This window comes from Cnephaeus nilssonii (genome assembly GCF_951640355.1).
Source record: "Cnephaeus nilssonii genome assembly, chromosome: 14".
NCBI lineage: Eukaryota > Metazoa > Chordata > Mammalia > Chiroptera > Vespertilionidae > Cnephaeus > Cnephaeus nilssonii.
The window spans coordinates 39,779,499-39,803,974 of NC_137085.1; the positions used below are offsets into that span (position 1 = coordinate 39,779,499).

Sequence of the window (24,476 nt, forward strand, 5' to 3'; positions counted from 1 at the left end):
TTTTTGTTTCTTGATATCTATTTGAAGTAGTCATAACAGTTTAAAAATAAAGCCTCTATTAATATCTCAAATAATCTTTCCTAAAAAGGAAAATATTAGAGTGTAATAGGAGGACTTTCATAGAAGAGTACTTGCCCATTTCAATTGTGGTGACTTTTTATTTCAAGAAAAATACAGATTTCTCTTCTTTGAGCCTAGGACAGACCTGGGCACATAAAAGACTTTTTGCAAATGGCTATTGATCATTTATCTGTTTTTCAGTCTGCACTTATATGAATGGATTTTAGAAGATATTTTCTATTCATTTGTGTAAAATTTTATTAAGTACTCAATAAGTCAATGATTAATCAAAAAGGAAGTAGACGATAGAGTTTTTACCTGAAAGGAATTTAATTCACATCTTTTTCACTATGGATCAAACCATCCCATTTTGGAGAACTTCAATTAACACTTTCTTTTGAGTGTTTTAAATATTATGGAAATAACACACATTTTTTACAATAACATTGCTTAACATTGTGAAAACCTGGAAATAACCAAACGTTAATGAATAGGATAGTGGTTAAATACAATGGGTTCTGACATAGCTCATAAAAAAATGAGATGCATCTATATTTATTAACATGAAACCAGTTCAAGTGCTAAGTTTACTTAACAAAAACAATTTGCAAAAAATAGTAGGTATTCACAATATTTACTTACTATTTTCACAATAGTAATTATAGCATATACTTTTTTTTTATAAAAACAAATAAATACCAGTATCTATATTTACATCATCTGTAAGAATATTTACCAAACCATTTAGAATGGCCACTTTGGGAGGTGGAATGAGAAAGTTTCTTTTCACTTTGTAGATACTAGAATGTAACAGGTAGGGACACTGTTTTACTTATTGCTAAAATAGCAATGTATGTAATAGTGGCTGGCACATAGCAGGCATGCAATAAATGGTGTTGAATGAGTGAATGAAGATATTTCTGTCATCTTTAATTTTTTAAAAATTAGCATGATTAATTTGTAAGCAGATAAAATCCACACAATTCCTTTTTTTTTAATTAAAAAAAATTATTTAGAACAACTTTCAAAGTCACTAATCTCTCTTCCCCTCCTGTTACCTCTTCTTCTTTCCTACTTTTTGTAACACTTTCCCTCTCTTTTCTAGCTAATTTTGGTTCAAAGGAAAATGAAAATGTTATGCTGTCTGTGCTCAGATTTTCTGCCTAGGTATCTTACTTTGAGTTTGATTTCCAACCTCAGGAATCCGTATATTGAAGATCCCAGATCGCTGTTTATCTCTTTGTGTGCATGCCATCATTACAATTTGATGGCAAACCTTGGTGAATATACACCCTGACTAATGATCCTTTCTGTCCTCAACACTTAGCACAGGTTCTTACACACATTAGGGAAGTAGTTTTGTTGCTGGGTATTTTTCTACAAAAATGTGTGAAGTTCTTAATGATGGTGCACCACTGTAATTTCTCTTCCTAGGGCAGGCATCCTATACAACAGACACTCAGTACAAGTTTGTTGAATGAATGATTGGGGCTTTACTAGCATATATTCTCTGTGTATATGGGTGATTGATTGGATTTGGTCTGAGGGAGATAAGAGGAGGCTGTATCAGTTTGGGATTCTTTTGGTTGCTAGTGACAGAAAACCTGACTGAAATTGGCAGAGGAAGAAACAAAGAGAATTTATTGCTTCACACAGCAGTTTAATGGTATACCTAGCTGAAGAAATCACTAGATACTGTGGCTCAACATTCTCTCTTTCTTGGTCTGCGTGTTTTTCTTTTAGTATGTTTTCAGACAGACTTTCTCTTTGAGGTTTTTTTTTAAACTTTTTTTTTTCTACCTTTTTCTTTGAGCTTATAAAATAGCTGCAGGAACCATATTCTTTTAGATTCCAACCCAGCAGGAAAAAAATGTGTCTTTCAGCAATCCTGGAAAACTAAATCATGACACTCACTCAGAGTGGACCCACACTAACTGCAGCCAGGAGAGTTCATGTACTAGTTTCATGAGCTTCTAGGGCCAGGGGAAAGCCTCAAGCAGGCCAATTGGACTGAGCTTGGGGAGAAGTGGATCCCCAAATAAAAATCAAGGCTGTTGCCGTAAGAAATGGAAACGGATGCCAGATAGTTAAACAACACATGTCAAAAGCAAAGGAAGGTGATTATTTCATTGTTTCTACTCTCCTTAACATAAATATGTCCAAAATACAAGGAAGTAGCAGAACTCAATCAACTCTCTCTAGGTTCTAACATATAGGTTAAAACAGTTAAAGAGGAGCCAGATGGACAGATGGAAGAAAGGGCTTTAGAATTGACTGGAGCCAGAGTCCTAGTCTAGAGTAATGACTCACAAATATACTCCATATTTAAATTATCTGGGGATAATTCTGATGCGCAGGCCACTATTTTTTTTAATATATATTTTATTGATTTTAGAGAGGAAGGGAGAGGGAGAGAGAGAGATAGAAACATCAATGATGAGAGAGAATCATTGATTGGCTGCCTTCTGCACACCCCCTCCTTGGGATCAAGCCTGCAACCCAGGCATGTGCCCTTGGCTGGAATCGAACCTGAGACCCTTCAGTCTGCAGGCCGACACTCTATCCATTGAGCCAAACCAGCTAGGGCCAGGCCACTCTTTATAATATTTATATAGAAATAAAAGAAAAGGTGGGGAGGACGGGAGAAGGCTAGAAGAGGTTTATGGGGTGGGGGGGAACCTATGAAATACTTTCAATAATAAAGATTAAAAAAAAAAGACTTGTATCAGAATATCTAATGTTGGGGTGCAAGCATCGGTACTTTGAGGCCCCCAGATATATTGTATTATTGCCAAGTTTGAGAAATATCAGGGAGGATTTAGAATAGTTTTAAAGTACCTGAAACTGCCCAGCCAGTGTGGCTCAATGGTTGAGTGTTGACCTATGAACCAGGAGGTCACAGTTTGATTCCTGGTCTGGGAACATGCCTGGGGTTGCAGGCTCCACCACCAGTAGGGGGTGTGCAGGAGGCAACCAATCAATGATTTCTCACATTATTGATGTTTCTCTCTCTCTCTCCCTTCTTCGCCGACATCAATAAAAATATATTTTAAAATAAATAAATAAAGTACCTGAAACTATGCCTTGGATATAGTAAATCCTCAATAAATAGCTGATAATTTAATTTAAAGGAGGAAAAGAATATGACTGGGCCAAGGGTTGGGGGGTGTATATGTGGACTATCTGGGGATAGTCCAGTTCTATCCCCATGTTCAGTTCTCAATATACATATCTCATTTGATCGTCTTAGTCAGGACTTAGAAAAAACACCTCCATTTATGGTGAGGAAATAGAGATTCAAAAAAGCTAATGTAACTTGCCAAATGGTCTACCAGAGTAAAACAGGTTTTATGGGTTTCAAATTACATACCATTTCACAATACCACAGTTGCAGATGTCAGACGTGGGTTTAAATGTAAATTCAGATGTTGGGTGTAGCAACTACATTTACCTAATTAAAGAAGAGAGTATGGACCAGGCATGAAGGCATTCCTGACAAATGACAAAAGTGGTGTCATGTACAGCACAGGTTGGCAAACTAGGCCCCATGGGCCAAATCCAGCCCCCTATGTTTTTATAAATAAAATTTTATTGGAACAGTAATTTGTTTACATCTTGTCTGCACCTGTTTTTGCACTACAATGCCAGAGTTGAACAGTTATGACAGATACCATCCTATCTAATAAAAGAGAAACATGCAAATTGACCGTACCTTCGCTACGCCCACCAGCTAATCAGAGCGAGTATGCAAATTAACCCAACAAATATGGCAGCGGCCACAGAGCTGGAGCAAGCAGGAGGCTTGGGTTGCCCCTGGCAATGGAGGAAGCCAAGCTTTCCACCCACCCTGGCTGGCCCTGGCCTCTGCTCAAGGCTACAAAGTTTAAATTATAGAAGATAAATAAATCCCAATACCTGCTTCCAGCTGGCCCTGGCCTCTGCTCAAGGCTACAAAGTTTCAATTATAGAAGATAAATAAATCCCAGATACTTGCTTCCAGCCGGCCCTGGCCTCTGAAAAAAAAAGAAAAAAGAAAAAAAGGAGGGGCTGGGAGCTTGGGTGGCCGAGGGGCGTGGTCAGCCTGCAAAGAGCCATCAGCCCCTCACCCAGGCTGGCCAGGCACCCCAGTGGGGACCCCCACCCTGAAGGGGCTGTGGCCAACCTGCAAACAGCCATCAGCTCCTCACCCAGGCTGGCCAGGCACCCCAGTGGGAACCCCCACCCTGAAGGGGGTGTGGCCAGCCTGAAAACAGCCATCAGCCCCTCACCCAGGCTGGCCACACCCCCATGGGGTGAGGGTCCCCGCTGGGGGGCTTGGCCAGCCTGCAAACAGCTATCAACCCCTCACCCAGGCTGGCCAGGCACCCCAGTGGGGACCCCTACCCTGAAGGAGCTGTGGCCAGCCTGATAACAGCCCTCAGCCACTCACCCAGGCCACCCCACGCTCCAAGGGAACCCCCACCCTGATTTGGGAAACCCTTCAGGGCAAACCAGCCGGCCCCCACCCATGCACCAGGCCTCTATCTATACTAATAAAAGGGTAATATGCTAATTAGACTGGGAGACCTTCCAGGAGACCTTCCGGATGTTCTTCTGGACAAAGCCATGGTGGCAGGGCCAAGGTAGAGGCGGTTAGAGGCCAAGAGGGGAGGGCAGTTGTGGGTGATCAGGCTGGTGGGGGGTGGGGCTGTTGGGGGTAAGCAGACCAGCAGGGGGGCCAGTTGGGGGCGAGCAGGCCATCAGTGGGGGTCAGTTGGAGGTGATCAGGATAGAGAGGGGGGGACAATTTGGAGTGAGCAGGCCAGCAGGGGGGGCAGTTGGGAGTGATCAGGTTGGCAGGGGGGGCAGTTGGGGGCGAGCAGGCCAGCAGGCAGAGTGGTTAGGGGCAATCAGGCAGGCAGGCAGGCAGGTGAGCGGTTAGGAGCCAGCAGTCCTGGATTGCGAGAGGGATGTCTGACTGCCGGTTTAGGCCCAATCCCTGTAAACCGGCAGTAGGACATCCTTCGAGGGGTCCCAGATTGGAGAGGGTGCAGGCCGGGCTGAGGAACACCCCCCCCCGTGCACGAATTTCGTGCACCGGGCCACTAGTTCTATATAATAAAAACCTAATATGCTAAGTGTCTGGTCGCCCATTCAACCAATCAAAGTGTAATATGCTAATTATATGCTAAGGCCACTCAACCGCTCACTATGACATGCACTGACCACCAGGGGTAGACACTCCGACCAGTAAGTTAGCTTGCTGCTGGGGTCTGGCCAATCAGGACTGAGCAAGATGGGCTGGACACGGCCTGGAGCCCTCCTGTGGTCCCTCCCCGGCTGGCCAACCTCCCACATCCCTCTCCTGCCCCAATTATGCACCAGTGGGGTCCCTCGGCCTGGCCTGTGCCCTCTCACAATCCAGGACCCCTTGGGGGATGTCGGAGAGCTGATTTCGGCCTGATCCCGCAGGCCAGCCTGAGGGACCCACTAGTGCACGAATTCGTGCACCAGGCTTCTAGTATGGCTTATAAAGCCTAAAATATTTATCAGCTAGCACTTTATAGAAAATGTTTGCCAACCTGTGCCCTAGAGTTTATGTTTTTATGTGATCAGCAGTTCTGAGAAGAGATAAGATTGCCATTATTATTCCAGGACTGATGATAATTCTGTGGCTGTATGAGTAGGATTCTTCAAGCATCAACACATTCAACTGATCAATTAATCCATCAATCATTTATTGAGCATCTACAAAGTGCCAGTCACTCTGAGCTCAGTTGAAATACAGTGCAATACAGGGAAAAATAGGATACCAAATATGATGGCTTCTCTCTCTGCCTCTAGGCTACATGCCTCTAGGGTAGAGTTTGGCTCTGTTTTTGCTTATCATTGTGGGCTCATTTACTAGCAGAGGGCCTAGTAGGCAGCAGGGGATTATGAAACATTTGATGAATTAACTAATTCATGTTCAATTAATGTGATGGGGTAATCATAGGATACCTGGAGAACATATCCAACCCAAACTCTGACGGGATGAGATCCGATTCTGAAGCTGAAGTAGTGGAAGAAGTAGAAAGAGAAAAGGCTGCAAGTGGGGATGTCAGCGGAAAGGGAGGGGCTGTAGTAAGGACTCAATGGACCCGCCTTGGACAAGGTCTACCACTGTGGGACTGGAAACAGAGAACTGTGATCTGAGCAGTATTTGGTGGGAGATTTGATGTGCTACATTTTATGCTTAAATCCACTGAGTTTACAATTAATTTTTTTTTTTAGAAAAATCTGTTTAGTTCCTGATTCAAAATCCTCTAGAAGCTTCCTGCTCTATAATGAATTATCTGCTGATTCTATCTTACTGCCCTTAACTTCCTTACCTCAGTTCCCACTGTATGATTACTCGTAGAACTAATACTAAATAAGCACCAAAAAATAAAAGTGTATAATATGTAATGGCTACATGATCTGAGAATGCAGATGTGGTACAACTACTTAACGAGGGGAAGAAAGACAAGAGCGGGGAAGTTGTGGTACCACACGCAAACCTTTTTCAAATGGTTTTCAGAAATCATAATGATTGGTAGTATTGGAATTGTTTTCTGTGACTGTTGTGTCTTCCTGTGGGGATAAAGCAAATGACTAATTAATAGATAAATTTGTTGTTTCTGTCCTTGAGAACCAGGATTCTTCATGTAGTTGAGAGAATCAAATTTAATATAAGAGAAGTAAAGTAAAATGTTTAAACCTGAATTTGAATTGGAAATTTACATATGAACTCATAAGATACTTTATCTCTCTACTGAAAAGCTCTAGAAATAATGACCAACTAAGCACTCATGGCACCCGGATTGGTCTTTTTCTAGACCATTTCCAATAAAATAAACAAGGACTTTTTGGAGAAATAGCTAATTCTAGTTTTAGATCAGGAAATTATTTACTAAAACCCTGGGATATCTTTCCATATTAGATAACAAATAAACTGTTAAAGACTCCTAGAATTATCTCAAATAACTCAGGAGACAATATGAAGAGGCCCCCACCTACCAAATATGGGACAAATTGAGTTTCAATAACAATAAGAATTGCAATGGATTGTAAATTAGTTATCTATTGCTATGTAAAACTTTCCCCCAAAGCCTTGCTTAAAGCCAGACACTTATTATAGTGCACAGTTTCAGAGAGCCAGGAATCCCAGAACAGCTTAACTTGTGGTTCTGTCTCAGGGTTCCTGGTGAGATTGCAATCAGGCTGTTTACTGGGGATTTGTCCCTTTGAATCTGGGTGTGGAAGATCCACATGGCTGTCCGCAGGAGGCTGCAGTTCCTCGCCACGTGGGCCTCTCCACAAGGCTACTTACAGCATGGCTTTGCCCAAAGTGCATGTAAAGGGACTGTGAGAGCAGTCCAGTGAGCACCGAAGTCGGAAGCTGCAGACTTTTTATAACCTAATCTCAGAATGACATACCACCTCTTCTCCTGTAGTTTATTCGTCACACAGGCCTAACCCTTGAACAATGTGGAAGGAGAGGCAGGAATCATAAGGGGCCATCTTGGCACCTACTGTCTGAAACCCATCAGATATGCTTAACTTCATGGAGTTCACAATAAAAAAAATTTTTTTTTAAATCATCAAACACACTGGTTGGCCTCCTTTTGCAGTTGACAGAGAACCATGTTATCTTGAAAACTGAGGAAATCAAAGGAAAGAAGCTCTTCCTATATGACCTGTAGCATTGGGAACCAAAGACTAGATGAGTGGAAGATTTTTTAAAAAATAAAATTATTTCAGCTAATGAAGTAAAGTGATAGGATTGGATTATTACCATACTGCAACCCTCAATAAATTAAAGAATCTAGACATCGAATATGAAATGCTGCTGACAATGAAGAACAAAAACCAGACATTATGTGTCATCTGATGAAAGAACACATCACCACCAAGATCTTGCCAAAGGGGCGGAACCTGAGTCTGATCAAGTCTCTGGATTCAGCTGTCAATTTGTTGAAAAAGCGATAGGAGGAAGATGTCGAACTAGATATACTGTGAGTGTGCAATCAGCAAAATTCAGTCTGGGGGAAACTCTATAAGCCAAAAGGCCTGGGTTATTCAATAGAAAAAGTGTAAGAAAAGAAAGGAGGGGGGACCTGTACATTACAAGAGACATAAAAGACCTTTTCTTTTTTTATGTATTTTATTGATTAAGGTATTATAAATGTGTCTTTATCCCCCCATTGTCCCCTCATCTCCCCATCTTTTTTTTTTTTTAATGGGCAAGACTGCTGCAGCTAGGAACCCAAACTATATTGATAAAATTATAAAATGCAAAGGAGTTGTCAAAGCCATGTTAATGGAGGGAAATGATTAGTATAAATGTCAAGGTTAGTGGTTACTTTGTAGGAGGGAACAGGTCTATGAGCGGCTTTTGAGTGTCTGGCAAAGTTTTATTTCTTGATCTGGTAGGCAGTTATGAGAACGTTTACCTTATAATAATTCACTAAGACATTCACTTGTGTAGGTTTTCTAAGATTATGCTCTATTAAATCAGTGGATATGTTTCTAATTTCTCAATGTGGAGATACTGTTCACATTGATTTGAAGGTAACATTTTTCATGGAGTTTAAAATGTACCTGTTCTCTTTTTCACCCAAGTTTTCAGCTTAAACAAACCTGCTCACCCCTTGATTCAGATAAGATTAACTGGGGGAAAGGTGGATTCCAGGGTTAGAAGAATGCTTCTTCAGCATTTCCCTGAATGAACTCAAAGAGATATTTTATGACAAGTGTTAAAACAACACACCTGTGACTAACCTTTGTGCTTCTAGGTCAATAACCACCTGTTCATGGTAATAACTAGGATTAAAGGAGATAGATGTACTGTCTTCTATAGCCTTTAAACTCTAATCATGGGGTAGTAAATGTTTTCTGGACACTAAATTATAGTATGTTAAAAACAACAAACTTGATCAAGTGTTGTAACTATCTCCTTATTTCCTTTAATGTTTCTCACTTTTTCAGTCACTGAAGTAGTGTTTATTGAGGACCTACATGCGGTACCAAGATAGGAGGTACAAAGACAGAAAGCTTACAGTCATGCTGGGGATTCACGTGATATATACATATGAAAACAGCTAGTGAGCACGACAGTATTATACAGTCTGTGTGTTTAAGTCACAGTGTATGTAAGCACATATAAATATATAAAATACACACATATGCTAAGTGGTATGGCATAGATAATTAGAAAACAGGCAAGATACAGTATGAAAACTGTGTGCAGGGACAATGAGCCAAAGCAGTTGTCTGGTTGTCAGGTAAGACTTGGTGCTGCAGTAAGTTCTAGAGCTGGGTTTTTCGGTGCCTTTTGAAATAATTATAGATTCACAAGTGGTAGCAAAAATAGTAAAAAGCGGTCCCATGCACCCTTCCCCCAGTTTTCCCCAATGGTAACGTATTATATAACTACAACACAGTAGCAAAACCAGCATATTGACTTTGGGACAATCTCTAGATCTTTTTCAGATTTCACCAGCTTTATAGGCACACAGGGAGCTGAGCTTTGAGAAACAATAGACAAAGAAGAGGAATGAGGAAAAACTAGAGATAAGCAAAGCCTCAGAGGCAGTGACTTCGAATTGTCCTCTTTCCTTGCTCTTCCAACTCAGAACCATCCCACATAATCCTTTGTAAATCAGCCACACTGCCCTCCCCACCGGGGGCTGGCTGGTTGCCACCACCTCTTCAGAAATGTTAACCAAGCACTTCCTCCTGTTCTCTTAGACCAGTGATCCAGTCTCCCTCTGAGATATCATTTATGTTCTGTAAGCCAGTTTGTAATTTAGTAGTTTGGAACCCAGAACAGATTTTTCCATGGAAGCAGAGGGACATAGGTTGTAGATTCCCTGGTGTATGTCCAGGCCTTTGTAACTCATAAGGTAACCAATCTCTACACAGAGCAATAGTTATCATCGCTGTACATGGTGGTAGTGGTGGGAGTTAGGGAGGAGGACTCTGCTACTCAGAGGAACTCCTGTCTTAATAGGTACCATTCTATGGCTAAAACTGCCACTGTAACAGTGGGTAATATTAAAAGAAAAGCCCGTTTGACACAAAGTAAAATATTTTCTAATTCAAGTATTCACCCACTTAGCTATCAGTTCAATAAAAGATTACATAGAAAATGGAAGACAAGGAGCTGATGAGAACTAGGCAGAGAGATATTGAAAAGAAAGCTTCTAGAAGGAAATATACCAGAATAATACAGACGTTTTCTCTGTATTATGGTGGAATTACCAGTGATTCATTCTTTATATTCTCTCTCTCTCCTTCTAATTCTGCATTCTCTTTCTCTCCCTCGCTCTCTGCCTCCTGTCCCTCATTCTCTCTCTCTCTCTCTCTCTCTCTCTCTCTCTCTCTCTCTCTCTCTCTCTCTCACCTTTATGAATTCTCCAAATTCTCTACAACTAGGATGTATTGTTTTTATAATCAGACAAACTAGAATGCTTCTGTAATGAAAAAGATGCATGCAATTTTTGAAGCAGTTCCTAGTATGGTCGGAAGGAGAGGAGGTAGAATATGGAGCCACAGTCAATCCTTTTTAAAAATATGTTTTTATTGATTTTTTAGATAGAGAGGAGGGAGATTGAGATAGAAACATCGAAGGGAGAGAAACATCTATTGGATGCCTCCTGCAAAAACCCTACTGGGGACAGAGCCCACAACCGGGGCATGTGCCCTGACCTGGAATCGAACCATGAAGCTCTTGGTGCATAGGACGATGCTCAATCCACTGAGTCACACGGGCTGAGCCACAGGCAATAGTTTTAGAATGGCACAACTGTCAGTACATAGGGTCAGCAGCCAAGGTTCATGCCTGATTATCAACCAGACCACTCATTAAAAAAAAAATTAAAAAATCTGCCCTAGCTGGTTTGGCTCAATGGATAGAGCATCAGCCTGCGGACTGAAGGGTCCCAGTTTCGATTCTGGTCAAGGGCACATGCCTGGGTTGTGGGCTTGATCCCCATTAGGGGACGTGCAGGAGGCAGCCAATCAATGATTCTCTTTCATCATTGATGTTTCTCTCTTTCCCTCTCCCTTTCTCTCTGAAATCAATAAAGATATATTTAAAAAATATTTATTGTTGAAATATTACATATGCCTCTTCTTTTCCCCCATCGACCCACTCCAACCCTCCCTCCACTCCAGACCCTCACCACCCCACTGTCTGTGTCCATGGGTTATGCATATAAGGTCTTTGCCAACTAGACCACTCTCAACGTGGCCCATTGGCTCCTGTGATCTGTTCCTGTTTTTATCTAGACTGTGTATCAGTGGGTGGTTGAATGGCAGCTGCTATCCAGGTAGACAAATTGCCCCAGCTAAGGCCATCGGTGGACTAAGCTCCAGCCAGAATTTCCCCTATTCCTTCTTTGCAGGTTGCAGGGGCTAACACAAGGATAGGAACAGGAGCATTTGGAGATTCTATATATTCAACAGGGCCTAATAGTTACTGGATCTCTAAAGACAGGACTATTTAATAGAGCATTTCTCTGTTGCAAATAGGCATGCCATTTAGTCAGTCATGGTGGAGGTTGGTCGGTAAACATGTTGTCCATCCACCCTTTGATGGGAGGGGAAGTTCTTACTGTAGCCAGCTGTTCTTGAGTAAGAGGCTCCACCTGCAGGAGTATTGTATACACTGCCAACAACTGATGTTCTATTGGGGCATAGCTGATCTCTGCCCCCTCTCATAGTTGGGACCAAAATCCAAGAGGTAGTTACTCCTTCACTGTTTTTTTGTGTGTTTTTTTTTAAATAATTCTTTATTGCTCAAAGTATTATATATAGTCCCCCTTTTCTTCCCATTGACCCCTCCAGCCCACTCCTGCCTCTGCCCCAGGCCTTCACCACCCCATTGTCTATGCCCATGGGCCATGCATATATACATATGAGGTCCTTGGTTGATTACCTCCCATACTCCCATCCTCCCCCACCTTCCCTCAGAGATACTCCGCTGTTTGTACCATGTCTCTGGATCTATTCTGTTCATCAATTTATTTTGTTCATTAGATTCCACATATGAGTGATATCATATGATACTTATCTTTCTCTGACTGGCTTATTTCGCTTAGCATAATACTCTCCAGGTCCATCCATGCTGTTGCAAATAGTAAGAGTTCTTTCTTTTTTACAGTTGCATAGTATTCCATTGTATAAATGTACAACAGCTTGTTTATCCATTCATTTGCTGATGTGCACTTGAGCTGTTTCCAAATCTTAGCTATTGTAAGTTGCACTGCTATGAACCTGGCGGGGGGGGGGGGGGGGGATTTTCTGACAGCTTATTTGTGAGGAAGACTTCAACTCATCCAGAAAATAGACATAAAACTACAAAAACATTTGATAACCCATACTGAATGGCAGTTGAATGAAGTTCACTCATATGGTACAGGAAGGAATGCACAGACTGAAAATGGGCTTGCGAAGATGCCTGGAGGAACAAAGATGCTATCTTAGGTTTCCCACAGTTCTAACCGGTGACATCTTGGTGCATGGGTCAATGCTCAACCAACTGAGCCACACCAGCTGGGCAAGACATATCTGTTTTAAACTTAAAACTAGTTTTCATTTACTAGAGATTAATCTTAAATTACGTGAACTTGTAAAGCATTTGGTTTAGTTTCTGTTAAAATTTTTGAGAATTTATATGAGCATTTGTTTGTCAGGCGTGGAGAACATCCAGCCCATGGGCCATATAAGGCTCTTGAAATCATTTGGTCTGGCCCTGCCAAGGTATTAGGGGTGAGTTAATTAAATGTTTGATCAAATATAGCAGCTAATTTTTAAGTTAATAATTTTGTATGGCCCTCAAATGATGTTATAAATATCCTATTGGTTCTTGGCAGAAAAAAGATTCATCTCTGGTTTAGGCCAATTAGAGCTGTTTTTTATTTTATTTTTTTACAAATTAGCAAACCATCAGAGGTAGAAAATATAACACTTATATAGACACAGTGAACATACTAACATGCCAACAGAGACCTCATGGCTTCCAAAAGAGAAGTGGAAAAAGTTAAAATGACCTTTCCTCCTTTTCTTTGCCCCTGAGTTTTGAGTCGTCCCCATAGTTCAGTCTTTTTTAAAAATTTTTATTGATTTCAGAGCAGAAGGAAGAGGGAGAGAGAGATAGAAACATCAATGAAAGAGAATCATTGATTGGCTGCCTCCTGCATGCCCCCTGTTGGGGATATAGAGCCTGCAACCTGAGCATGTGCCCTTGACCGGAATCGAACCTGGGATCCTTCAGTCCACAGGCCGATTCTCTATCCACTGAGTCAAACCAGCTAGGGCCAGACACAATCTTGAGACAGGTTGGTTTCCCCCAGATCTGCAATAGATTGCCTGACATCATAGGCGTCTTGTCCTGTTGTAGGCAGTGGAAATGGCTCCGAGTGTTAGGCCGGCAGGGTCACCCTGGACCTTGGTTCCGCAATCTCAGTACTTGAATCCTGGCTAGGAAAGAATTCAGAGTCAGGACTCAAACTCGAAGAGAACATTTATTTGTAAAATCACAGGTAGAAGTAATTTGTAGAAAAAGTGGGCTTAGGAAACAAGTTATAGAGGTAAGGGAAGCGCCCTTGGAGCTTGGGAGCGAGGAAGGTAATGGTAAAGCACTGAGGGGGGGGGGGGGTGGTGGGGGGAGAGGCAGGGAAAGAAAAAGGTGCTGGCATGCTCCCTGGAGGGAGAGCACAATGGGTCCTCTATGCCAGTGATCGACAAACCGCGGCTCGCGAGCCACATGCGGCTCTTTGGCCTCTTGAGTGTGGCTCTTCCACAAAATACCACGGCCTGGGCGAGTCTATTTTGAAGAAGTGGCGTTAGAAGAAGTTTAAGTTTAAAAAATTTGGCTCTCAAAAGAAATTTCAATCGTTGTACTGTTGATATTTGGCTCTGTTGACTAATGAGTTTGCCGACCACTGCTCTATGCTAAGGGTTTTTAAAAAATATATATTTTATTGATTTTTACAGAGAGGAAGGGAGAGAGATAGAGAGCTAGCAACATCGATGAGAGAGAAACATTGATCAGCTGCCTCCTGCACACCCCCACTGGGGATGTGCCCGCAACCAAGGTACATGCCCCTGACCAGAATCGAACCCAGGACCCTTCAGTCCGCAGGCCGACGCTCTATCCACTGAGCCAACGGGTTTCAGCTATGCTAAGGGTTTTAAGGGTGGAGATTTTAGGGGAGGCCCCAGGGGAAGATCTCCATAGAACAGTGGTCGGCAAACACATTAGTCAACAGAGCGGCAAACCGCAGTTTGCCGACCACTGCCATAGAATATTCAGCAGTTTTCCAGGTGTGTCCTTTCAGGGTTGTGGTCTCCACTGCCTGATTGGCCAGCACCAGGGCAGGGAGGGGGTCATTATTCAACGCAGCTGGTCCTGAGGTCAGCTGTGGCTGGTTTTGTTGCTTGTCTGGACCTGGGGCTGAAATACAACAGAGGCCTATGTTAGTTCTAGGGAGGAAGGGTCAGAGGGTCCAAACCATACGACCAGCGATATGCTAGGGAAGGAAAGGTCACCCAGGGGGCAAGGTCGCACCCTACAAGTTGTCCTTTGCTGGGCACCCAGGGCTTTCTGCCCTGGTGACCTTCTATACCTGGTCCATCATCCTTGCTCTGCTCATGTCTAACTGCCTACTACAGCCTCGATACAGGACTTAGCATGGAGATAAGTGTGTACTAGGGACTCTCTACAGAATCTTTGCTTTCCTTCCTGCTGTAAAAGTGGCCCCAGAGCACAGGACGCCTGGCACATGCCCAGCTCTCTAAGAATTTGCTGCACTTCTTCTATAGAGTTCTAAGGATCCACCTGCCTATGAGGAGCTCCCTCATTTGGCTAGGCCTTCCTGCAGGACAGAATGATCCCTAGAGCACCAGGCAGCCATTTTTTCCCCTGTTTTCTGCCCTGTTAGAGAAATTCCATCTCCCCTGTGTCCCAAAACTACACTAGCCAGGCAGAAATACCTTCTCTGGTCTTTTGCTGAAACTTGGCCCAACCTGGCTTAGTCACAAGCCATGGACCTTAAGTCGTGGCAGCCTGCGCCCTGCGTTTGGCAAAGCTCCAAGCTAAAGCTGTTTTGCTCTTCAACTCCATCAGCCAGTCCCGATGCTAACAGAGTTGTAGATACTCTAATATCTTTTTCTAGTTTCAGTTCTTTCTTTAATTTTCTAATCCTGGCTTCTGCCTCTAGCTGGACGTCAGTAGCCAGCCAATTGCCCACAAGAGGGGCCCGCCCACAGTTGTGGCCACGTGGTTTCCTTCCTTGCCACAGTATGTAATTCAAAGTTCCTCAAATGCTCAAGACCAGCCAGTGTTTTCAGGGCTTCCCTGAACTCATGCGGCAGTCCACACACAGCTAGCACACGGGCCACGGCTCGCCGCGTAGAAATAGATGGCTAACCAGGGATTCCTCCCATCGATGTCTCTTTCCCATGGTCCATTTCTTCAATCTCCTGGTTTGCTTCCCTTCACAACTAATCATACTGGATTAGTGTATCCTAATCACCTCATTTAAATTTGATTGCCTCTGTAAAGAACCTGTTTCCAAATAAAGTCACATTCTGAAGTACTGGGATTATTACACCAACATATCTTTTTTGGGGGGACACGAGTGAACTAATAACAAGGGTGGTAGAAACTTGACAAAAGAAGATGGATGGTTAGTGGGCACTGTCTTCCTAGTACATACACATCATGATCAGGAGGCAATTCTACTATAGGCTTTTATAAGTTAAATGGGTAATGGAAGAAAACCCAAAATACAGGGTCATTAGAGAAGTAGAGACTTCTAATTTGGGGGATTGTTAGAGTCCAAGATTCCTCTTTCCAGGTGGGCAATAAAAATTGATAATAGAGCATATTAAGCTGTGGGATGCCATGTCTGGGAGTTGTCACAAATAGACTGACCATTAAAAGAACTGATTTTAGAGAGAGGAAGGAAGAGAGAGAGAGAGAGAAGCACTGATGTGGGAGAGAAACATCCATCGGTTGCCTCCCGCATGCGCCCCGACTGGGAATTGAATCCACCACCTTTTGGTGTAGAGGACACTCCAACCAACTGAGCACACCGGCCAGGGCTAGGCTGGCTCTTGTTTAGCACATTAATTGATAATTCTCTGTTATAAGACCTGACTTCAGAATACTACCACCTTTATTTTTTTTTCTTTATGCTTCTTTTTTTTTTTTTTTCTTTATGCTTCTGAAAGGAAGTGGTTCCCCCTCAAAGTTAGGACCGTGAACCAGAGATGATAATATACCCTGACGGACTGGGCAAGAAGTTTCCCGTGGTGCCCTTTCTTCTTGGTAGAAAAATAAAATAGAGCTATTGACTAGTATTTCTCATTTTTTTCTCTGGGCTATCCAGAGAACTTTGGAAGTATTACTGTGCAAAAGCCCAACAACCCTTACCCCTGCCCAAATAAAGGAAACTGAACCAAAACCAAATCCAAGCTTGAAACAATTTTCTTCAGCAGAAGAATGCATATATTAGAAATTACCCCTTAGTGGCCTCCAATTACTGGGACTCAAGATCTTAACAAATTAAAAAAAAAATTCTTCTGTTATGCCCATTTTTTTTTTTTGTCCACTGAAAAATCAGCTGTTCCTCTCCATTTTGAAATCATCAGATTGACCTTAACAGTTGGAACAGTATTTTTAAACCATATTAGATCAGAAATAAAACATTTACAATATCCAGGGCAAACTAAGGAGTTCTGACAAAGAAAACAGGAGAAAAGAATGGAAAGAGGAAGGAAGGGATAGGGAGGGCAACCAATGAAAAATAAAGCACTGTTTATGTCGAGGAGTGTTACCAATGGTGTCTCAGGTATGGTTTCATTTTTTATTGTTCCTCCTCCTACAAACTCGAACTCCTTACAGGCTGGACAATGTCTTATTCATCTTTGTTTTCCCAGCGCCCAGCAGGATACTTGACAGACAGTCTGTGTTCAGGAAATATTTGTTGGTCTGAATCAAATCACACTGGACGACTAATGAACATTCTAAAATTTAAATACCATAGCTAGCCTCTGGGCATAGGTATAGTTATGGCCAGAGACTTTTAAAGACAAGCTTTTAGATTAACTGATGAGATTGTAAAAAAGATAGATTTCTGGGTCCCACCTAGAAATTCCAATCCAGAAGGTCTGGGTGGGGCTTGGGAATCAGCACGTTCAACAAACGCCTCAGGTGTTTTTGATACAGCTGGGCAATCAAAGGCAGCTTGTAAACGAATGCATCAGATGCTTTAAGCCCTGGGATTTGTCCTATTATTTTAAACTCTGTCCCTTAAGCTTGATTTGAAAAGAATGTCTGGCCGTCCTAACATGTAAATTTACCCAAGAGATTCAAGTAGGAGATGGCAGTCACAGCGCAACAAGACGCTTGTTCCAAATGTCTGGTCTTCTTGGTGGGTCTGCAGATTTCTGAGAGCTCCCAGTCTCCAGCGCTGTGAGACCTAACATGACAGGGAAGATGTACGGAGATGAACACCACTCAAGAGGTGCTTACTTGCCTTAGGGGGTTTTCTAAACCTTTTAACTGCTTACAAACCATTATCATTTTGAAGGGGGTAAGTCAGAGAGGAAATGAGATTAAAGATGTTAATAGAAAAAAAAACAGAACAACAAATGTTAATACACACATGAGATGTCCAATGAGGAAATGTGCATTAAAACCACATTGAGAAATGGGGGCTGGCGGGGGGGCTGTTAACTATGTCTGCAAATAAATGTGAGCTCACGGGGCAGATATGTAGAATAGACCCTAATTTGAAGTCAATTATCAGGGAAGAATGGCTAGCATTGTTAATTACACTTGTGAGAGTGAGTGTCACTTCTGCCAACATACTGGGTGGGACCCATCCACAGTCACTGACTACCTAGCCGGTGTGACTCAGTGGTTAGAGCGTTGGCCTCGCCCTCACAAGTGTCCAGGTTCGATTCGGAGTCAAGGGCTCCCGCGGGAGGCAAGAGGAGTTGGTGTGTCTCTCTCCCATCCATGTTTCTCTCTCTTTCCCCTTCCACTCTGTCTGAAAAGCAATGGAAATAATATCCTCGTGTTAGGGTTAACTAAAAACAAACAAAAGATTACCTAGCTAGAGGAACCCACAAAAAATAACAGAAACCAGGAAAGCATTTGCCTGGTACCTTATAGATTTCCTTAGTTCAGTATAACCTGAGGAAGGTGAGCTTCTTCGTCATCATCCCAGCGCAGAGATAAGAACTCAGGCCCAGAGGCCACTTTGCACAACCAGTCGCCTCCGAGGTCGTCCAGCTGTGTGGCTGCATCCCCTCGGTCCTCCCTCGCCACGGACTCAGCCAAGCACAATGCGACACCATAAGATAAACCTGGGATGAGAGTCAACGTCCCATTCGACCTACAAGATATTCCTTTGAGTTCGATAAGGTGGGAATCGCCTCCTCTCCACAGGAGGTGCCTGAGACCACAAGGTATTGTGGCATAAGTACGGAGCTGGAGGAGGCAGCGCGTGGAGGTGGAGCCCAGGTCTGACTCCACAGGTCGCAGACCCAGCTCAGGCTCCGGCAGAGGTGGCCGCCCCGGCCAGGATGAGAGCTCCACCTGCTGCGGGGCGCTTACAGGTACGCGGGGCTGGGGGCGCCGGCGCCGCCGCGGGCCTCGGGCGATCCCCCGGCTCTGAGCGCGGGAGCCCGGGGGCCGGGTCCCGGACGCACTGCTCTCTGCCTGGGACCTGGAAGAGCGGGGACTTAGGAAATGCGCCTTTTAGCCCCTCGGGTCGGCCCCCGAAGCTGACGATCCGATCTGGGGTTTCCGGCAACGCGCGCGGGGCACGTCCTCGGGGGCGCGTCCCGCAGCCGCCGGCCCAGGAGCGGGAATGGAGCTCGCGCGGAGCCGGGTCCGACGGGAACCTAACGGGGCCGGGGGTGCAGCTCAGGCGGCGCGGACAAGACCCCGGTTTCGCTCCGGCTGGCGGCAGAGGAGGCCGAACGTGCCGAGCCAGGAGCGGGGAGCGGGGAGCGGGGAGCAGGGAAGGCGCGGTTCAGGGCGGCCGGGGCGCTAGACCCTGAGCGTCCCCGCGCGCCCGGCGCCGGAGTCCCGCAGCCCCGGGAGCGCAGGGCAGGTAAACGGCGCCCTCCCCGCCGCGCGGTCCCCTACCTGGCGCCGCCGGGAGCTCGCAGCCTGGGGTTCGGCGCGCGGGGTTCTCTCCGCAGCTGGCGCCCGGGGCGCGGAAAGGGAGGGCGACCCCTGCAGCTGGGGACGCCGAGGAGAGGAGTTAGGGAGTTAGGGGGAGGCGTGCAGACCCTGGTCAGTCGGGCCTTGGGCTCCCGTAACGCGGTCAAACCTCTTCCTGGCTATCACTTTACACATTTTTGTCAGGACTGGCACACGGAATGTGCATGTACTGTTTATTGAGCGCTTTGTATTTTAGGCACATTACGAAGTGCTTGGCAAACGTGTGCTCCTTTCGGCAGAGTCTGGTTGTTAAGGGCTCTTTCTTTGGAGCCAGATCACCTGAGTTCGTTTTTTTCCACCACTAGCTGTGATCTTGGGCAAGTTACTTAACCTCAGTGCTTTGGCTTCCTCATCTGGAAAATGGGTTGAACATTAAGTGAGATGCTATATGCGCAATGTACTTATAAGAATGCCTAGCATATTTAGCAGGTTGCAAGAGTTTGTGACTGTTATTTCATCCTGGCAATAATCCTATGAGGTTTACATATCACCCGGTGAGACTCACTGGTTTACGGGAGGGGAGGGAAATGAAGCTGAGGAGAACTTTGTTCAAGATATGTACCAAACTGGACTCTTAAAACTGGTTAAGAGGGTGAATTCTGCATTATGTGTATTTTACCACAATTAAGGAAAAAAGAGATTTTTTCACACAAAATCCATAAAGTGATTTGTCCTATACTCTGAATGCAGTAATTGAGCCTACTGCTTTCAGCTGGGCTCAGCTTTTGCCTGGAATCCATGACTTTTTGGGGTTGTGTAGTGGGGTCGCAGTGGACTGCCCTGGAAACTTCCTTCTGATGGACTTGGGTGGGTCCCGTTGTTGGGGGCAGCCCAATGCTGTTTTTCCTTTCTCTTCATGAGTGTTGGTATTTCCATATGTCTGTTGTTTACAGATAAACTCCATGAGTATTTTGGAGTGACTGTTTCTGAGTGACATGCATTTGGAGCAGGGAGAGTGGTCATTGTGTTTGCCTCACAGATTGCATTCTTTCTCAGGGTTTGGAAGCACGGGTCTCTTCAAGAGCATCCCTGTCCATTCTGATTGGAAATGAAGTCATTTATTCGGTAGCACAGACAGGTGCTTTCTCTGTTTTTCTTGCTGGCATTTGCTCTGCATGCTGGCTCTGGATCCTGAAATGGTCCTGGACCAGATAAGGGTTACGTATCCCAGATTGCGACTGTGCTGTGTGTTTTGACTGAAGAGACCAGCTTGGTGAATTTCTTGGTTCTTCTTCTTTTTTTTTTTTCCCCCTATCTCTTCCTAAACTATGTGTGGTTGTTATACAGAATTTTCTCTCAGGGAGACTCAAAGCCCAGTGGGATGGATGACGGTGGGCAACCAAGCTTCTCTCCTCACTTTACTGATTGTGGAATTGGAGCTTCTTACAAAAGATCATTTTTGACTTGAGCAAACCACCTCGTCCAGGGGAGGAAACACCCTGCCTGTCAGAAATGTGTGCTTTCTGTGCCAGGTCTGCTGGGTGACCTTGGAGAAAACATGCTCTTAGGATTTGCCCTCCTGCTCTGGGTGCAAGTTTAACCTTTTCTTTATTTTCCTAGCATCAGGGTGTCTTGGAACATGAGCCAAGAGATCCCACTCAAGTTGCTCACCCTAACAAAGGGACTTACTAGGTTTAAGCAAAATGTTGCTTGTGTTTAGATCATAGATTCTGAAAATCACATGCCTTTTTGGAATGCCTAGCATCTCTTTTTTTTAAATCCTTACCTGAGGACCTGTTTATTGATTTTGGAGAGAGGGAAAAGGAGGGTGGAAGGGAGGGAGGGAGTGAAGGGAGTAGGTGGGGGGGGGGGGGGGAGAGAAACATCTTTCTATTTTTTTTTTTAAATCTTTATTGTTGAAAGTATTACATATGCTGCCCTTTCCTCCCATTGACCTCTTCTAGCCGCCCTCTGCCCCAGGCCTTCACTACCCTATTGTCATTGTCCATGGGTTATGCATATGCATGCAAGTTCTTTGGTTGATCTCTTCCCACTCACCTACCTTCCTCTGTCTTTCTTTTTCTTTTTTTTAAAAAATATATTTTTATTGATTTCAGAGAGGAAAGGAGAGGGAGAGACAGAAACATCAATGATGAGGGAATCATTGATCGGCTGCCTCCTGCACATCCCCTCCTGGGGATTGAGCCTGCAACCCAGGCATGTGCCCTTGACCAGAATCGAACCCTGGGCTCTTCAGTCCCCAGACCAGGGCTGTATCCACTGAGCCAAACCAGTGAGGGCCACCATCCTCTGCCTTTCGATTGCCTCCAGTATGTACCCTGTTTCAGGGACCAAACCTGAAGCCTAGGTATGTGCCCTGACCGGGAATCGAACCCGCAACCTTTTGGCGTATGAAATGTCGCTCCAACTAACTGAGCCATACTGGTCAGGGCTGCCGAGCATGTTTTTAACTCTCTCATGGATTTCACTCAGTTGCAACCATAAAAGGAACAGAATGTAGTAATTATAGACTGTCTAGAAATATTAGCAAGGGTGGTGAAAGAGTAATGAAAGAAGCCAAACGTCAGAAAAGGTAGTTTTACTGCTGACTACATGCCTCTTGGCCTCAAGTAGATTACCTTAGTTTCCTTATCTATAAAGTAGAGTACCTTAGTTTCCTTATCTGAGAGCTGTGCATGTGTTGAGTCAGAGATTCTTTTGAAAATCTGATGAAAGCAATAGCTCAGGGGCTGAAAAACAAACTAGAGTGGAGAGCTTGCCTGGTGGGGACTAAGGTGAGCTAGTGAGTGCAAGCTATGTCGATAAGTGGCTGTCCACCTGGACCCAGCAGACTGGTCCCAAGTTGGAATACAAACCTAGGATTGTCTTTTTTATTTTATTTATTTTTTCTTTCCTTGTTAAAGGAAATGCAGATGTACAGATTCTCTCCTGAATGTGAAACCTCTTGGTTTTTACATTTTACCAATTGCTTCAAAAGATTTTTAAAAGTATATATTTTAATTGGTTTCAGAGAGGAAAGGAGAGGGAGAGAGAAATAGAAACATCAGTGATGAGAGAGAATCAGTGATTGGCTGCCTTCTGCCCACCCCCTACCGGGGATCAGGCTGAAACCAGGACATGTGCCCTGACCGGAATTGAACCCCTGGTTCGTAGGTTGGTGCTTCAACCACTGGGCCACACCGGCTAGGTGCTTCCAAATATTTTTAAACATATTTTATGAGTTGAACAAAACTGCTTTCTGCTTGTGAACAGAAATATATGTGTCTTTTGTTTTCTACTATGGGTTGGTTTTCCCCTCATTTTCCACTCCCCCTTTAACTTTTTTATTGATATTTCTTGAGATATAATTCATACATCATATAATTCACACATTTAATGTGTACAAGTTAGTGGCTTTAGTATATTCACAGAGCTGTACATTCATCATCCCAAAAAGAAACCTCATACCCCTCAGATGTCTGTCCCAGTCTCTCTATCCCCACCAGCCCGAGGCAAGCACTGATCCACTTTCTGCCTCTATAGATTTGCCTCTATTCTGTGAATTTTATATAAATGGACTCAAACAATATGTTTTTCTTTGTAATTAGCGTCTTTTACTTAGTTTTCAAGGCTCTTCTATGTTGTAGCATGCATGACTATTTTATTTTTATTTAATATTCCATTATATGAATACACCACACTTTTATTTGTTTATTCCACATTTGATGGATATTTAGGTTGTTTCTGCTTTTTGGCCATTATGAATAATGACGATGCTGTGAACATTGGTGTACAAGTTTTTGTGTGGATATATGGTTTCATTTCTCATGGGCAGATACCTAGAAGAAGACTGGATCACATGGTAATTCTATGTTTAACTTTTTGAGGACCTGTCAGACTGTTTTCCAAAGCAGTTGCACCACTCTGCATTCTTACCCGCAATCTGAGAATTCCAATTTCTTCCCACCCTTGCCAACACTTGGTATTGTTTGAATTTTTTATTATAGCCATCCTAGTAGTGTGAAGAGGTATCTCATAGTGGTTTGGATTTTAATTTCCTTAATGACTAATGATGTTGAGAGCTTTTGCATGTGTTCACTGGCCATTTGTGTATCTTCTTTACATAAGTTGTATTCAGATCCTTTGTGCAGCAATGATTTATGATCCAGCTATTGAGATTTTCTCCTGAGAAATACACATATTCACACCCACACAAAACTTGTTATACAGTATGTAGGGGTTCATGACCCTCTTGCTATCACTCTATGGGTCTGAGGATACCCACAGAGGGCATGCTGTACAGTGGGGATTTTTCTGAACATTTCATATGCTAGAATGTAGGTGTTTCTCTCTTTCCGCGTCCAGCACGGAAAAAGAGGGGGTCCCGTTCCTGAGTAGAGGAGCTGGGGATTGAGAAATAAAAGAAAGAAAGAGACAAGACAGGAAGATAGAAGGAAAAAGCTGGGAGCCAGGTGGGACCACTGTCCTCTCTGATGGAGGGACAGGGACCCAGAGCCGGTACAGGGAGTTTATTTATACCCCCCAATACCAGGGAGTTTCACCAAAAGTTAGGATCAAAGGAGATCATTTGCATTCTTGAGTAGGCAGGAGAATTCCTGGTGCTTGACTGGATTTACATATCAAAGTCACACTTCCCTGACACCTGGGCTGAAATAAAGGCCAAGCTGATAACACTCTTGCCTTTTTGGCAAAGCGTGTTCCCAGGGTGTGGCTTTGCCTGTCGCCTTGGTTTCAGCTGACAATAATTAAATGCCCATGTGCCTTTCCAGGCGCTGTCTACACTAGATATTACTTGTTATTACCTACTGAGGATCTCATGGGATTTGTGTGGAGATCAGATGTTCAGGAAAGTGATTTTGTAAACTCTAAAACACTACACATTTTTAGGGATTGGTATAGGTGCAAGTTCTGCAAGTAAGTGATGGTGAAATGAAGTTGTTTAGGTGCCTCTGTTTGAATCCTAGTGTCACTTCAAAAAAGTTTTTATTTTTTTAATCCTCACTTGAGATTTTTACCACTGATTTGTAGAGAAAGAGTGGAAGAGAGGAAGGAAGGGGAGAGAGAGAAACATTGATGTGCGAGAGACACATTGATTGGTTGCCTCTGGAAGGTTCCTCTACCAGGGCTGGAGAACCTGCAACGAGGTATGTGCCCTGGATCCGGAATTGAACTTGTGACCCTTTGGTCAGTGGACAAACAGTCTAAC

General features: G+C 43.8%; 1 protein-coding gene across 1 annotated transcript in view; it reads left to right on the forward strand.

The window, feature by feature from the left end:
• The window catches only part of TRPM6 (transient receptor potential cation channel subfamily M member 6), a 135,037-nt gene that overhangs the window by 699 nt on the left and 109,862 nt on the right, over positions 1 to 24,476 (forward strand). The window lies entirely within an intron of this gene.